Consider the following 16,803-nt stretch of genomic DNA (forward strand, 5'->3'; position numbering starts at 1 on the left):
AATAATAAATATAACAATGTGTTCATCCACATTTATTGGTAAAGAAGCTGCCCCTTTTCAGCTGCTAAATTTAAGAGGTGACAGGTGCACCTCATAATCTGCAAATCTGAATTTTCCTTTCTTAAGATGCCTGCAACAACAGTCTTCTAGCCTATCCTTACTGTGCTAAGCAAATTATCCAGAGGGACTGCATTTTTTTTCAAAGTTTTAATAATTAGCTGTGCTATATTAAAGTCTGTCGAATGTCGTTCTAAAGTGGGGACAGAAAGTAAACTGCACTCAATTTCTGAAGACTCTATTAAAAAGAGAAACAACAATTAGATACAGTTTTGAATCGGTATTATTGCTTCCATTCGTAAAGAAGCAGGACGGAGCTGTTTTAATGCAATCAATAACTGAAGATTTATTTTTCAAACCCATTTCTTTAACAACTGCACCTGTTTTGGTCCTTGCACTTGAGTATTTCTTAGCAATTTCACTATCGGGAAACATTTTTCTAAATAAAGCTGCAGCATGATCCGATGCATTCAGTGGCAGGTTGTGTTCCAGTAAAAAGGCAGAGAACAGACATTCTGCAGTAATAACTTTTTGGTTTTTGCTATCTATCGTGAATATCAGCCAGTTTTCCTACAAAATCCTCTATGAAGGCATCCCTCTTCTTAGGGAGGTAACCTTGCATGATTTGTCATAATCCGAATAACCTAGCCAATAGCCATATCAACGGCAACTTTTTTGCATCAACTCACTTTTCTCTTGAATTTTCTAAACAAAGTTTTCATTCAAATATATTTTTAAAAGTCTGATGTGTACACCACATGACTTCCTTGTACAGAATACTAAATTATTCGTATTTTTTCATGCATTTCGTTTAAACTTATTTCCTAGAATTTCATTAGAGATATATTTCTCATTCAATTAATTCAATTGTCACTTCGCAACAAGGCAAAAATACATAAAACCTTAAAATATCTTTATTAAAAATAAAAAATATAAAACATAAACACAAAGAATAATTTAAAACAATTTCCTTACAAAACTTAAAACAATTTAAAGAATCCTTACAAAACTTAAAACAATTTAAAGAACAATTTATACAATTAAACTTAGAGTTTCTATGCATAAACAACGGGCAAGAAGGCAGATTTTTCGGTGAACAAAACTGAAAGTTTACTTTTGGTCTCACTCGGGAAAAAGACACTGAAGGCGTAGAAACTGAATTTGTTGTGGAGAGTCAATATACGAGATAATTTAATAACTTACATGCCGATTCCAGAATGGATTAAGCATGATTTAAGTCGCAATAATAAAAGACGATGTAATTTTTGTTGATGCGAGGCTTACTTTCCCTTCATTGGCACTTGGAATTGGCAACAAATCCACTATTCTGCTAAGTTTTAAATGTACACAAATATGGCTGCTGTGGTTAAGTAAGTAGGATTAGCCGCGCTTAAACAACTTTTAAATTGCTGATAATTCTACAACTATTGTGTGAAAGTTAAATAAAGACATAACCGGAAGATAAGAACAATATAATCATTTGTTCAGCAAAAAAGGCACACTTTACCTACATAGAAAAATTAAAAAAACTGAGCTCACGAAACCAAGTAACAGAGTGGGTATATATAGAGAGAGAAATACATATCTTTGTTGCCACCAAAAAGAGAAGTGCAAACTACGTGCTATAGCAGTCCTATATAAAAAATTTTAACGTTCTGAGGCTACCCGTTTTTGAGTTATGTGACATACATATGTACATACAGATGCCACAAAAAAAAAAATACTTTTGAATCCATTTTAAATTAGTTTTGTAATTTGTTTTCTGAAAAAGAGTCCTTTATTTTGTCCTTACGTACAGATGTCACACAAAAACATCGTTAAGTTGCATTCGATAGCCGTCAAAATGGATATTTTCGTTGAAATACGATATCCGGAATTTTTCGTGATTACAATACTTCCTTTACTTCGTACAAGGAAGTAAAAAAAAATCATCCTAATTATTAAAACAATACAGAAATAAAAACATACTACATTAAAACAGGAACAACTGAGCTAATACAAGACATTTAAAAATATGTTTCGGTTGCCTTTCTAAATTTATTTGATGATCTTAGTTTGATAAAAGGAATAAACTTGTCTGAGAGAAGATTATTATAATTACAATGCTGATGTTTACTTATATTCTTAGAAATTTTGAACAGATACAATTTGGAGTAAAAGACTAGCTAGGTCAATAAAAGATCAAGAACTCCATAAACAGCTCACCAATAAAAAAATAAGTTTGACAGTCTCGGCGCTAAACAGGAGTAAAGGTTTCTCATTATTTTCACATTATCTTTGTATAAACAGTTGAATTTTGCAGAAACAGAAAAAGGTTGAAATCCTTAAATTTAAAACTGCCTTGGTTTGAAATAATGAAAATCAATATTAGTAATTTTATTAAACAAATTAGAGTAGTTTAGCAACAGTGGATTACTGATGAAGGAACGCTTTTACACCCAAAATCAACTTGCTTTGTAGCAAATGAGTTGATATTGTATACTAGTAACTCAAATGCCCTAAGTTATTCAGCTATATTTATCCTGCTATTATTGGAACAAAAATAAATATACCAAATGCCTAAATATTTATCTAAAAAATGTCTCAAAATGAATTCTGTTACTCCATTATTGCTAAATAAAATTTAAACCTTTGACTACAAGTTGTTTCAAATAAAAACATAAATGCAAATAATGATAAGCCTTTGTTTGGAAGAAATGAATATTGTACTGTACGAACAGCAATTCCACTTTTTAACTTAGCTCAAAACTCACAAAAACACCATCTTTTAAGTTGGTCAAAGACCTTAGTCAGTGCATGTGCATACCACTCAAGTTTAGCAAACGTCAATTACGCCCCAGATCAATGTAACTGCATATTGCACATTTTTCTTTAAAGTTGCAGCATTCAACGTTTCCCAATCTAATGCCCGAGAGATATAAAAATAGAAATACTTATAAAAAAAAACTAATTTTCATAAAAACAAGTGTTTTAATTCATCAAGGGCTATCCTTTTTTATTATTATTATTTAATATTACAACTACTATTTTTCAAAACACTTAATAACGTATTAGATTATGAAACAAAATAAATAAAATTCTTAATATATAAAAAGTGACATAATCTCTGATAATGCAGGTCTGAAGTGCATAGATTTCTTTAAAATGCAAGCTTTTTCAGCTGATATGCTGACATTTTTAGGAGGCTTGCAGCAATCTGAATAAACCAACATGCATACCACATGGCCTATGTATATCAATATATTTTGAAAGGAATCCATTCAAAACATTTGCTTAAATGTTAGTCTATTATACATATACTTCCATAAAATAAACACAAATTATTTTTTAAATATAAAATCTGTCAAGCTGTTAGTCCACAAACACTTGAATCTGCATGGTCTCTTTTACCCCGAGTCTCATAGAAACAAAGAAAAATCACATTTACGTAATACTAACAGTAGTACATACTTGTAATCATATAATAATTTTACAATCGCCTCCTCTGCGAACACAGCGATATGTTCACTAGAACGGTTCGTCAATAAATTCATCACATTGATAAAACATGATCTCTCTCAGTTCTCACTTATTTTTCATCATTCGTAATGTAGTAACCCCAAACAGTGAAACAGGTCCTATACGAAATGCCTTTAAGTATACTAAAATTCCAAAGAAACAAAAAATATCAGAAATTTCAAGGAAAAGATGAATTGCTTGAGCTACATTGTATATTTTATTATGCAATAAAACTTCTAAAATTCTTTATCATAAACTAATTGAATTATAAAAATTCTATGCGATTCATTATACAATCTTAGCTACTCTGAAATAACACTACTGATTGCATTTAAGTTTCTCTTATAAAAATAGACTACACATTTGCAGTTACTTTTCTTCCTATGGCCCAACAGCTGACAGCCTTCTGAAGAAGCTTTTCCCAGGCCAATCTTCTCCCTGCTACAGTTTTCTAGTTTGGTGTTTTTATGAACAGTAGGTCATTTTCTAGGCGTTCTAACCATCTTAGATTTGGTCTGCCATTTTTCGTGCACCTGTTGGTCTGGTGTTGAATACTTGACTTTCTGGTTGCATGGTCTTCATCCATTCTGTCTATTTTATTCTTTGGCATTTAATGAAATTAATGATGTCAAGTTCATTATATGAGCTATAGCTTTAAATTCGATCTTCACACTTCCCCCCCTCCAAAAATACTTAAAAACTTCCTTTCAAAAATGCCCAACATATCCTCATTCTTGCACACCATGGTCAAAGTTTCAGATGCATATGTCAAAATTGCTCTTATACAGCAAAACCTTTGCTTTTCTTTGAATTACACTTGATTTCATATATTTTCATATTCCACTGAAGCATCTATTGGCTGCAGTGATACTCTTTTGTATTTCTGTGGTAATATTTTACCTGTTGTTAATTTCAGAGCCTAAATATGTGAAGCTGTCAACACTTTCAAATTTACATTCTCCAATTTCTAAATGAACGTCCTTGAAGTCTGTTTTAGTTTGTTTTAGTGCATGGTATACATTTTGTTTTATTTTCATTAATTCTCAAGCCCATCCTGAGAATCTTGTTCAGAGATATAAAAGACCGTTTTAGAGCTGCTAGTGTTTCTAGCAAAGCCAATGTCATAGCAATACTGCCAATGCTATTTTTCTCAATCAATACACAAATCTTTGGCCTTACAACTAAAAATTTCTTCTTCCTCTATTTCCACAGTATCGTTTATTTTTCTTACTTCTAGATCTAGTATGGACCGTAACAGTGCTGTTTATACTATACATCCACTCCCCATCGACGGTTAACAATTCCACTTCCCTCTGACTGTTGTAGAAGGCACGGTGCAGTGGCATTTTTAATCTAACTATTCGCCCACGCTTTTGAGAATCGTGCTCTGAAGCGCTGACATTAGATTGCAAAATTACGGTATTAAGCGTCGCCGGTAATTTCCCTCTGATGGTTGCTGGATCATAGGGCCGACACTGTCACGGGGCGTGAATTAACCCCTAATAAAAGAAAGCTTCGACAGTGAGTGTAGCGTCGCAAGAAGTCGTGTCTCAGCCAATACTGACAGCCCAAAATGCAAAATTACGCGCGTTAGTAAGGTATATAAAAGTACTTTCACTTCTTTTATATGGATATGTGAAACGGATTAAATTCTTAAGATAGTATATTTTTGTAGTTTATAAGCAGTAAAGTAAATATTATTCGGAATTCACTGTTTTAAGAGACTACACACAGAGGATTTTGTAAATTCGTTGACCAAAAATAGAATTCTTTTCATTTCATATGTAATGTTAGCAAATAAAGTACAAAGTCCGAGATCCGGATATCCAATATCCGGAATTATCTAAAATCCGGACCTCAAAACCGCCAACAACGTTTTTTAAAATGCTTTACGATCCCCCCCCCCATAAATAAAACATATAATAGTGTCTCGATTTTTAATTTCAATTCGGCACGAAATAAAGACCTCGTTATTGAAGAAACAATAATTTAGCATAAATTTGTGTGATGAATAATTTAGCTCCGTAGTTGAGTATCTGCTTCGCATACATCGCAAACCGAAACATTCTAGACAGCAGAAACATCATTGATTTTTCACCTAACAATATTTTATACCCCTGACAACAACCTGGCGAATCATTATTTATTATATTTTGTTTTCATCACCGCATGTTTATCAGCACATGACAACTTGAATAATAACTCATGCAGCGATGCCTAAACAATATTTTGATGTTAGTAATTTAATAACAAAGAGTATGGTAATCTTTCATATTGGCAGTGCCCTTTTATATTTCATATTGGTGGTTTATATTTAAACCACTTGGCAATATGAAATATAAAGATTAATTAGAGATTTAAGTTAAATATGCGCTAAGAAATATAGACGAGGAAAAATTTAATAAAAATTTCTTTACTGTGCTAAAAATAGATTTTGTTAATGATATTCATAAGCTAAAATATTACATTTAGCGCTAATGAATTAAGAGTAACAGATTTGTTTTTCACATAAATCCAGAACCAGAGGTAACCAGAGCTAGAGCTGGTATGGCCGCACCATACGGCAGAATTTAGGGAAGACAAAATTTTTGGAAGCACCGAGCAACAAAACTAAGGGATGAAAATATTTTTAGAATTTAGAGAAAGCACTGGGATCCAAAATTTAGGGGCGGCAAAGATTTAGAACTTATGAAGGCGCTTGGTAGCAGAATTTAGGATCCGCAGAGACTGCATCAGGCAATAAGATATCTAGCGGCGGCCCTCGAAAAGCCTTAAGTGGAAATTTGTTTGTTCAGGACTCAGATAAGCATGTGCAAAAAATAGACGCAAGTATAATAAATAACTAAACTAATACAATCAGGCTGAATTGTCTCAGTACGCGATAGAAGCAAGAAATTTAGCGGAACAACTTGTCTTTCGTCGCCAATCCAATGATACATAACCAACAGGGCCGGATTTACGTATAAGCTACACAAGCTATACCTTATGGTCCCCACTTTCTTGGATTCCGACACCCCACTCGCAATGAATACCAGAAAAATTATTGAAAATAAATGCTGAAAGTATGACATGTGATGACTCATGACAAAGTGATGACTGAATGGGTCAGGCAGCGGGTCAAATGCTAATGGCTCAAGCTAAAATATTTCACCAAGAAATGAACTTAAAAACTGAGTGCATACATTCAACAGGTTGGTTAACCAAATTTAAAAATCGCCATGGTATAAGGCAATTAACACGTTGAGCACCACGCGTATTTCTTAGGCAATCCCGTTTGCAATTTCACAAGTGCACATCAGCGTAGCCACTGAGGGAGGAGTTTCGAAAATGGACCTATGAGCTCCTATTGCTCTTGTGATGCTAAATTTAATTCGCATTTGTTTTAAAAATGTATGGCGTAATAGCAGAAAATCTCACAGTGCTTTTGTTTAATGAGCTTAATTAATCGCTGATATTTCACTTTCGCGATTTTTATCACGCATTGATATTTGGATAGATGTTCACGGCATATTATCGCTCTTTACATCGAGAAAATGACTCAAACTACAATTAGCCTCGAATGTTATGCATTTACTAACACCTGTGGATTAAGAAAGTTGAAGTGTATAGTTTTAATTTTATTGAGCTGACAGGGACTGGAAGCGTTACAGTGAATCTAGTGTCTTCTTATTTCAGTGCTTGCATTCCTTTAATTTTGAAAATGTAACATTCAGAATTTATATCGTGTATGATCTGATGATATCCATTGTTAACATTAAAAGATAATGTGAATAAATTGAATATATTCGTTGTGAATATGATAAATTCATTCTTCTTTGATGAATATTTCTTGTGCAGACAGTACATTTAAGAGTAAGCGGTTAGTAAATGTGAAATTTAACACACTAAATGTATATGAATGCAAATTAGTAAAGTTCACTTTGAATAATATTCTGCATTTGTTATTATTATAGAACATCTTTTTCATACAGACTGATAACAAAAAATATTTCATATAGGCTGCAATAAAAAGTGCCGAGTTCTATTTACATATGATATGTAATTGGTGTAAATATTTTTCTCCTATGCATAGTTTTATGTAAAGATAGCATTTCGGCTCAGATGTTTTATCACATATTTTTTTCTTCATCTTATTAAGTAATATTTCACATGCATATTTTTGTGGACTATCCAACATGTGTTTGCATTTATTTCAAATTCTTTCAACCAGATAATGAAATCTTCACATTTGCTTATATTTGATCTAACTTCGCAATTAAAATTTTGAGAAGAAATCGACAATGCTTTAATTATTTTGTACAGAAAATCGAGTGCCAAAATATATTCAACCGTCTTGCTTAAATCTTAAAATGCGCGAAAGGTCATGTGACATGACAGAAATATTATTGCATGCCCATTGGTCCATCCTAGAAGCCACTCCCTTGGTGGCTACGCAGATGTGCACTTGTGAAATATGCATCCCGTTCAGGCGACGCGCGCCGCTTAAAAGCGCTGGTATTGTAGGGTCAGGAGTAATGGCCAGAAAAAAGACTAAGAGAGTTGTCACATTTTGCAATAGCAGTAATGGAGAACCGTTTATATTTTACCGTGCTTCAATGAAATCCATTAGTCTTGTAATGAATCAAAACTAAGTAAATTTTAAATAAATTTTCTGTAATTCCATAAAACAGTGTAAGCGGCAGTCGACGCGGCCTAAACGGAAAGTCTATATTGTCGGCCACAGATGGCTGACGCAGCCTAAATGGAAAGTCTAGTGTCGGCCACAGATGGCTGACGCGGCCTAAATGGAAAGTCTAGTGTCAGCCACAGATGGCTGACGCGGCCTAAACGGAAAGTCTAGTGTCAGCCATAGATGGTTGACGTGGTCAGCGTGTTAAGAATTTCAGATAAAAAAACTTCAGCTGATACTGAAGCTGTTGAACTTCTTGTATTTGCAGATGAATTTATTAAACTTATCAATAGTTATAAGTTATCTCCAGAACCAATTTACAATCATGATGAAACTGGTCTTTTCTGGCAATATGGTACTGTAAAATACCTTCGCAATCTCTATAGAAATCTATATCTCTATAGAAAAGGCTCCAACTCGTGTCAAAGATTCCAACGAGAGACTAACAATTTTAGCATGCGCAAATGCGGCAGCAACGCACAATTGTAAACTTTTCGTAATAGGAAAATATACACGACCTCGAGCATTTAAAGGAGTTTCCCCTTATAGTATATTGTGCAAATAAAAGAACACGGATCACACAAGTGTTTGATTTGAAACGCATTTCGTACCCGAGGCTCGGCAGAATTCGGTTGGTTTATCTGATGACGCAGAAATTGTCCTGATTGAAAATTGTTCGGCTCATACTTCATTTAAAGTTTTAACAAAAGATAAATGCATCCGTATTATTCTTTCCTCCAAATTGTACGTCCATCATTCAGCCTATGGATATCGGAATAGTGCGCGCGCTGAAATGCAAAGAAGAATTTTTTAAATCCATGTTAAATTTCTTGAATAATGGCAAGACTATTTAAGAATTTTTGAAATATTTTAGCGTAAAATCTGTTTTGTGAAGCATCGCAAGATCATGGAAGGATGTATTTCCAGATACTTTAAAAAATACTTGGCATAATTTATGGCCAGCTAACATATTTCATGATGAGGATGATGAATATGATAGCCGCGAATGTGAAGGTTTTAGGATTCGCAAACCAAAGGTTAAATCTTCCAATTAATGGATTTCTTAAAGAAACTTGGAGAAGCGGTAATAAATGAAGATGATGTAACAGAAGTTTTTCATTGCAATGACAATGCCTCTATTATCAATCAATTAACGGACGTCGAAATCTGTAGTATGGTTCTAGATACAAAAAATACTGCTACCGATAGCAAAAAAAGAGACAGAGAGCGAAATGAAAGCGAAAAAATTTCGATTGACAAGTTAATCGGAATTCTCGACACAGCGATTACAGGACTTTAACAATAGAACTTTGTAACTGAATAAGAAATTATGTCTGTCTACAGAATTAAAGAGAAAATATTAGCACAAAAAAGGAACTTAAAACAACTTGCATTGAAAGAAATATTTAAAAAAGTAAACAAATTTTAATCTCTTTTTGGGGCTAAATTTTATTACCATTTAGATCATAAATGCTTCATTATTTCATATTTTTAATTGGTGAAAATGTGCTTTAGCCCACTGGAAAATCGCCAGTTAAGAACAATTTTTTGCTTTAAAAATGACTGAATTATGTTGTTCTTATCTTCCGGTTAAGGATTTTATGCCTTTAGTTAGTTTTCATGTTATAGAATTATCAACAATTTCAAAGTTGTTTAAGTGCAGCTAACGCTAATTTTTTTATTATGACAACCATATTTCTTTACATTTGAAACTTAGCAGAATAGTGGATTTGTTGCCAATATAAAGAAACTAAGCTTTGCTAGCAGCAATGTAACGTCTTCTTTCACTACTGCGAATTAAATCATGCTTAATCCATTCTAGAATTATCATTTAAGTTATTAAATTATCTCATATATTGACTCAGTATAGCGTCCACAACAAATTAAGTCAGTTTCTACGCCTTCGATGTCTTTTTGCCGAGTGAGACCTAAAGTAAGGTAAACAAAACGGCATCGAACAAAGAACAAATATTTACAAAAAAAAGGCACGATTTTAAGAAAAGATGATAAAAACTCAGAATACGCTGCATAAACAAATTTGCGAAGACGGAGCTGACAGACGTCCATAAGTGAGTGAGACTAAGCTTCTGACGTCACAATGTATTCTCTATAAATATAGAAATAAGTATAATAAATTCTTTATATTTCAAATTACTATGATACAGTAAGTGAATTCTACCAATTATTAAAAATATTATTAATCTACCAACGTCGCAGTCTCTCATACTTCTATTTAATACAGTTTCAGTATTTTCAAAGATTTTTAAGCTTTAGCAATTATAAAAATATTTTTTTTTAATTCATATTATAGAACGTTTTAATTTTATCATTTCTACAAATTACCTTATTGCTATGTAACGACACAATCCCTTACATACCAGTAATTAGACAATATTCATTATTTTATAAAAATTTTAAACTTTACATTAATTTAAAAAAATACTGCCTATCATCATCGCACACGGCTTTCATATCACTGTTTCTTTAATTCATAAATCACGTCATATTCTCTGTAGGCATACTAGAATTCTACAAATTAATAAATAAAAAAAATCTAATTTTTCACAATGAGAGAAAATAAATGCTACAAATTTGGAAACTAAGCAAGGCTTCACATACACACATATTATCAATGAACTCATATTATCAAGTGCAATTACGAGAGCAAACACTATGTATTAAAATAATAAGTTAATTATAGGGTCAAAGTTTACAGTTTTGCTACTGCTGAGTACATCGTCAGACTATCGATATTTATCGTAAGTCGGAAAGCGTTATCAACATATCAAAACCAAACAATTAAAAATGCAATTTAAATACAAAAAAAAAAAAAAAAAAAAAAAAAAAAAAAAGAGATGTCTAAAGTATAATTTACAATTAAAACAACAACACAAATTTAAAGTACACAAACGATACATTACACGTTTAATAGAAAGTACGTTACATCACTGCTCGGCATAACACACAGTTTCGCTTTGCCCATGTGTACAACGACCTGCATTCGCTCGAAAAACATCAAAGAATTGCAAAAACTCGGTGTCCATGCCCAATCAATCTATTTTCACTCAAAAAACAATCAGAGAATTGCACAAACTTGGCATTGCGCACTGCCTTGTGTTCGTCCATGTACACATCGATCTATTTTCACCTAAAAAACATCAGAGAATCGCACAAACTCGGCATTCCTCATTTTCTTTGCTTCGCCCATGTGCACATAGATCCATTTTCACTTAAAAAGAAAGAGAAGGAAAAAAAAAAAAAAAAAAAATCTCACAGACTCAGCATTGCGCACTACACTGGCTTTGCCCATGTACACATCGATCTATTTTCACTTAAAAAAATCAGAGAATTGTACAAACTCGGCATTGCGCACTAAACTGGCTTTGTTTAAGTACACATCGATCTATTTTCACTTTTAAAAAAATCAAAGAATTGCACAAACTCGGCATCGCGCACTGCCTTGGCTTTGCCCATCTTCTAGGATTGAACCAAAAATTATTAATAATAAGCAACTCTGAAAAGAAACATAAAACAAAACATTTTTTCACTTAACGTTTTTCAGGAAAAATGAAAAGTCTATTTAAGAGGTTTTATACATATTGAATTTATGTCGAAGAGAAAACCCCCTGAACCCCCCCCCATCTTTAAGATAATTTACTCCGCTTTATCAGCCGTTTTCAGAATATATACAGAAAAATGGCAAAAATACCAAATAAGAACATTCAATCGGCAACTGAATTAACAAGTAAAAATTTCAAAAAAAAAAAAAAAAACTGAAAGCTTTCAGATTTTACATTACGCTTAAAGGAGGGGCTTTTTTTAACGTTTTATGTGTTACCTTTATTTATTAAATATCATGTTCTTCGTACTTAAACCATAAAATCCAGTTCAACAGCAATACCGCAAAATAATTTTAAAATTAGCATATCTTTAAAATTTTTTCCGATGCACAGTCTCACGCGCTGGAGATAAAAATGTTGTCCGCCCCCCCCCCACGTACGCGTAATGGCAAACCGCACATCGAGTTGATCAATTCCAAATGCCCATAATCAGGTGGAAACGTGCGTTATTCAAAATTTGATGGCTTTAGGTACAGTTGTTTTATCACAATGGGAGAAACATACATACATTTATGCAAATTATTCAATTTCTTTAAATATAACACAGGGCGATAATATTTAGTGGCAACAATCTCAATAACAACGTAGCTTAAAAATATCGGGTTAGCCATTTTGGCGCGTTTATTGCCCATTCAAAAAAAAAATCGCCAAGCAATGGGCTAAACCACATTTCAGCCTTTTTTCTACATGCCATCTTATAAGTCATAAATTTATGATCTAATATCCCGAAAACTCCCAAATCCGGAATCGTCGAAGTTCCGACGATTTATTTCTTATTAGAAGGAATTGGGATTATGCATTATACAAGTTGCCTCTAATTTGCAGGCCGTCTGATGGTGAAACTAGTGAAAACCACATATATCCAACATTGTAAATTCTTGCTAGGATAGAAAATGACAAGATGCCAGTAAGCAGGTTGGTGCGTAGTCAACCGATCATTTGACAATCCAAGTTGGTCATTTGCTCGATAATGTATTTTCGACACTAATTTTCAGTTATTTAAATACAGAAAATGTCCTATATCTTTAACTCAGTGCCGTATTATCATTAAACATGATGATGCAGTCATTCTCTCCGCCAAAAGATATTCGCCTCTATTTTATGTTGCTGGCTTCCAAATTACATCTTCATCCTGGTATGTCATAAGCTCACAGAATATCTGGAGCTAGAAAACTACGTTTAGTGAAATAAAGGAAAACTATTTATACATTTCTGAAACATTATTATTATTATTTATGCAAAAGACACTTTTCAGTTTTATATAAAACGCTTTTCTAACATATATTTTTCCCATCAGTTAAAGATTTATATACACTGAAGTGCCACTGAATTACGGATAGCTAGTCAATAACGAGTTGGGCCTCCTCTAGCCTTTATAATGGCTTCCAAACGACGAAGCATAGATTCAATAAGTTTCAGGAAGCATTCTACGGGAATGGCTTGCCAAACATCGGATAGAGCTGCCTATAATTTCGAGAGTCGCTAGCGTTAAGTAATGAGGTTTCAAACCTTTCTCCAAAACGTCCGAAAGATGCTCAGTAGAATTTAAGTCAGAGCTTTTAAGTAGCCAGTTTATGACAAAGAAGTTAGAAGAACGCTCATCCAACCAGGCAGTAGTCAACCGGGACATGTGAGAGCTGCAGTTATCTTACTGGGATACTCCATTTCCGTGTGAATGACAGGACAACATAAATGGATGGAGATGATCGTCCAGTAACTCTACGTACCGAATCATATTGAGGACGGTTGGTACAAGTACCAAAAATCCCACACACTGCTGAGAGAAATCTTCCCAGACCATGATTAAGCCACCATAGCTTTGTACAGTTCCAAGGAGGCATGGCTTCATGAGTCTGATGCCATATTCTCAGCCTCCCATCGGTATTAATTAGTCGGAATCGAGACTCATCACTCCTTGCTACTCATTTCAAGTCCACTAAAGTCTATTCTCTGTATTCTCCTGCCCAGGCAAAAAGTGCAGGTCGATGGCACGCATTCAGCAAAGATACTCTCGTGGATCTACAGCTTCCGAAGCCCATATGGTGAATCAAGCGTTGCATGATCCGTTTTTTGACTATACGATTGTCGCCCTGATTCAGCTGGGTGGAAATTTGAGATAATGTTTGGCTTCGTTGACTATGTACAATACGGCTGAGTTGTCTCACACCACACTTGTTCTAGGTTAATTGTCCTTTGCAATTTGCCCGATCGCTAGTTCTTTTTTCCACCATTCGTGTATTCTCGGTATAAGCTTGACTCTGTCGACCTTGAAAATTCTAGCCCGCTGAGGATTTTGGAAACTGAATGGTCCATGCGTCGAGTGCCGTACAATATGTCCGCGATCGAAGATGTCTAAATCAGCAGAAGTTTTACCCATACTGGTAATTGAAAAGACTGATTAATAACAACCATAGTACTAGCTATATGTGCATTTACCACAACTTCCTCACGTGAGCACAGATGCGGCGCAGCGCTATAAAATTTGCATTGCCATGTCTATCCCTAATTCAGTGGCACTTCAGTGTATATCCGAGAAGAGTTTAATTGATTTATCTGGAAATAATACCGCAAATCCATTACAGAACGTGTTTCATCCATAAGCAAAATTCACACTACTGTCAAAACGTTAAAAAAAAAAAAAAAAAAAAAAAAAAAAAAAAATCTGATTTAGACACCGCGTGATTTTCTTGTACGACCTATAAATTATGCACATTTTTTGCTGCACTTTATTTAAAGACATTTCTTCAAATTTCATATAAGAGGTATGTTTCTCATTCGGTCAGTTCTCACTTCGGTTAGGTAAAAATACATAAAAACTCAAAGCAATTTCATTAAAAATTTTCAAATATAGAAAAACCTAAAACACCAAATACAGTTAAAAACAATTTTTTAAAAATTTACTATAAAAAATTCTGAAAGCTTTCAGATTTTTTATTATGCAAAAAGGACGTTTTTTTAACGTTTTGTGTGTCACCTTTAAATACTAAATATCATGTTCTTCGCACTTAAATCATAAAATTCAGTTCAACAGCAATATCGCAAAATAATTTTTAAATTAGCATATCTATATATATATATTTAAATTAGCATATCTTTAGAATTTCCGATACACAGTCTCGCGCGCTGGAGCTAAAAGTGTTTTTTCAGTGTTGTCACTGATCGCTTTGAAATCGTTTAATTTGTTAATCATAAATTGGTTAAAAGTTTTCCAAAATTTGAAGTAGGCAATAAAACAAATTCGAAATTTAAAACTCGGGCTTCCAAGTACCTATGCTCGGTTGGAGGACTACGTTATTCGGAATTTGATGGCTCTAGGTACCATTTTTTTACAATGAGAGAAACATTCATGTAGATTCTTCATTATTTAGTTTCTTTAAATATACCGCAAGGCGAAAATATTTGGTGGCAACAGTTTAAAAAGTGAATCAACGGAAAATGCCGTTTTGAGAACCAATAGACATTTGAGTCTAACGCCCCATTGGGCTAAAAAGAATTTTTGCAATTCAAATTAAGCTTCTGCGCAAAAAAAAAAAAAAAAAAAAAAAAAAAAAGCAACTCAGCCAGCCGGCAGGAAGACAAAATTTTCGATGCACAGAACTGAAAGTTCACTTTGCATCCCACTGGGTAAAAAGACACTGAAGTTGGTGCACCAACTGACTTAATTTACTATCCTACTTAGTTTCAAATTCAAACAAATGGTAGCCTCGTTAGATGTTACTCGCCACTTAAAATTGTTCAGTTGTTGATAATTCTAAAATGTTGCATGCAGATTAACTAAAGGCATAAAAACCTTAACCAGAACATATGAACAACATACTAATTCAATTATTTTGAAAGCAAAAAATGTGCAATTTACCAACATATACGAATAAAAAAAAAAAGCTCACCGAGTCGGGTAACAGAGAGGGTTTGGTGCAGCCCGATTGCAACGAAAAAGAGAGGGGCGCAACAAAATGTTATAGCAGTTCCATACAAAAAATTTCAACGTTCTACGGCTTTTTTTTTTTTTTTTTTTTTTTTTTTTGAGTTATGCGAGATACAAGCATACGTCAAAACATACGTACGTTCAAACGTCAAAAAAAACTCTTCTGAATCCATCCTAAATCCATTTTACAGTCCGTTTGGCAAAAACAGTCCTTACTTTGTCCGCACATACAGATATTACGCAAAATCATCAAATGGATTCGACAGCGTTCGAAATGGATATTTTCCTCGATATAATAACCTAAATTTTTCGCGATTACAATATTTCCTTTACTTCGTCCAAAGAAGTAAAAAACGAGAGAGAGAGAGAGAAACGGTGTTAAGGGATATTCTTTGATATCGCCAAGAGATGGCGTTAGGAACCCATCTATTGGCTTACTTGACGCTTCCCCCTTCTGAACACGTGACTTCGAAAAATATTCTTCTTCTTGAAGGTAGATTTCGATGCACTACGCAATAGAATTCGGTTTAGATTCTTTGATGGAACTAATTATTCAGTTCTTGCTTTTTGAGCATTAATATTCGATTCAGGCATTTCAGCCTACATTGTATATACCTAAATATTAAGTTTAATTAAAATTTATGTTAAACTCTCCACGCTATGCATCTCATTTTGGATTATGAGTGATTCGACATTTGATCTAGAATACTTTCCGTTTCAAATGGTGCACGCGCCACGGGAAAGAATCTGATTAATTTGAAATTTTGTGGGTAAAAGTACAGTTTAGGGTACCCCTTGGCGACTTTTGGCGGTACATGGTGTAGAGTTGCACGCCTCCAACCTGCACGCAACCAAGAGGTGACTGTTGAAACTGGAAAATAGACAGAGTCTTGCTAAGGGTTTAAGTCCCTTTTTATTCAACTTAAGAAATTACAATTGCGTGCTCTTGACGCTCACAAACTACGCCGACCCGGCGGTAAAATAAAAATAAGAACCTGAAAAGAAATAATAACAAGACTCTAACTACGAGGCTC

The 16,803-nt window shown here is 33.8% G+C and overlaps 1 protein-coding gene across 1 annotated transcript in view; it reads right to left on the minus strand.

Moving 5' to 3' along the window:
* The window catches only part of LOC118190076 (poly [ADP-ribose] polymerase tankyrase-like), a 346,106-nt gene that overhangs the window by 254,250 nt on the left and 75,053 nt on the right, over positions 1 to 16,803 (minus strand). The gene's annotated exons all lie outside the window — the stretch shown is intronic.

The sequence above is a fragment of the Stegodyphus dumicola genome, chromosome 5, assembly GCF_044657685.1.
Source record: "Stegodyphus dumicola isolate Sdum_Otavi_A_Nest chromosome 5, ASM4465768v1".
In the NCBI taxonomy this organism is placed as follows: Eukaryota; Metazoa; Arthropoda; class Arachnida; order Araneae; family Eresidae; genus Stegodyphus; species Stegodyphus dumicola.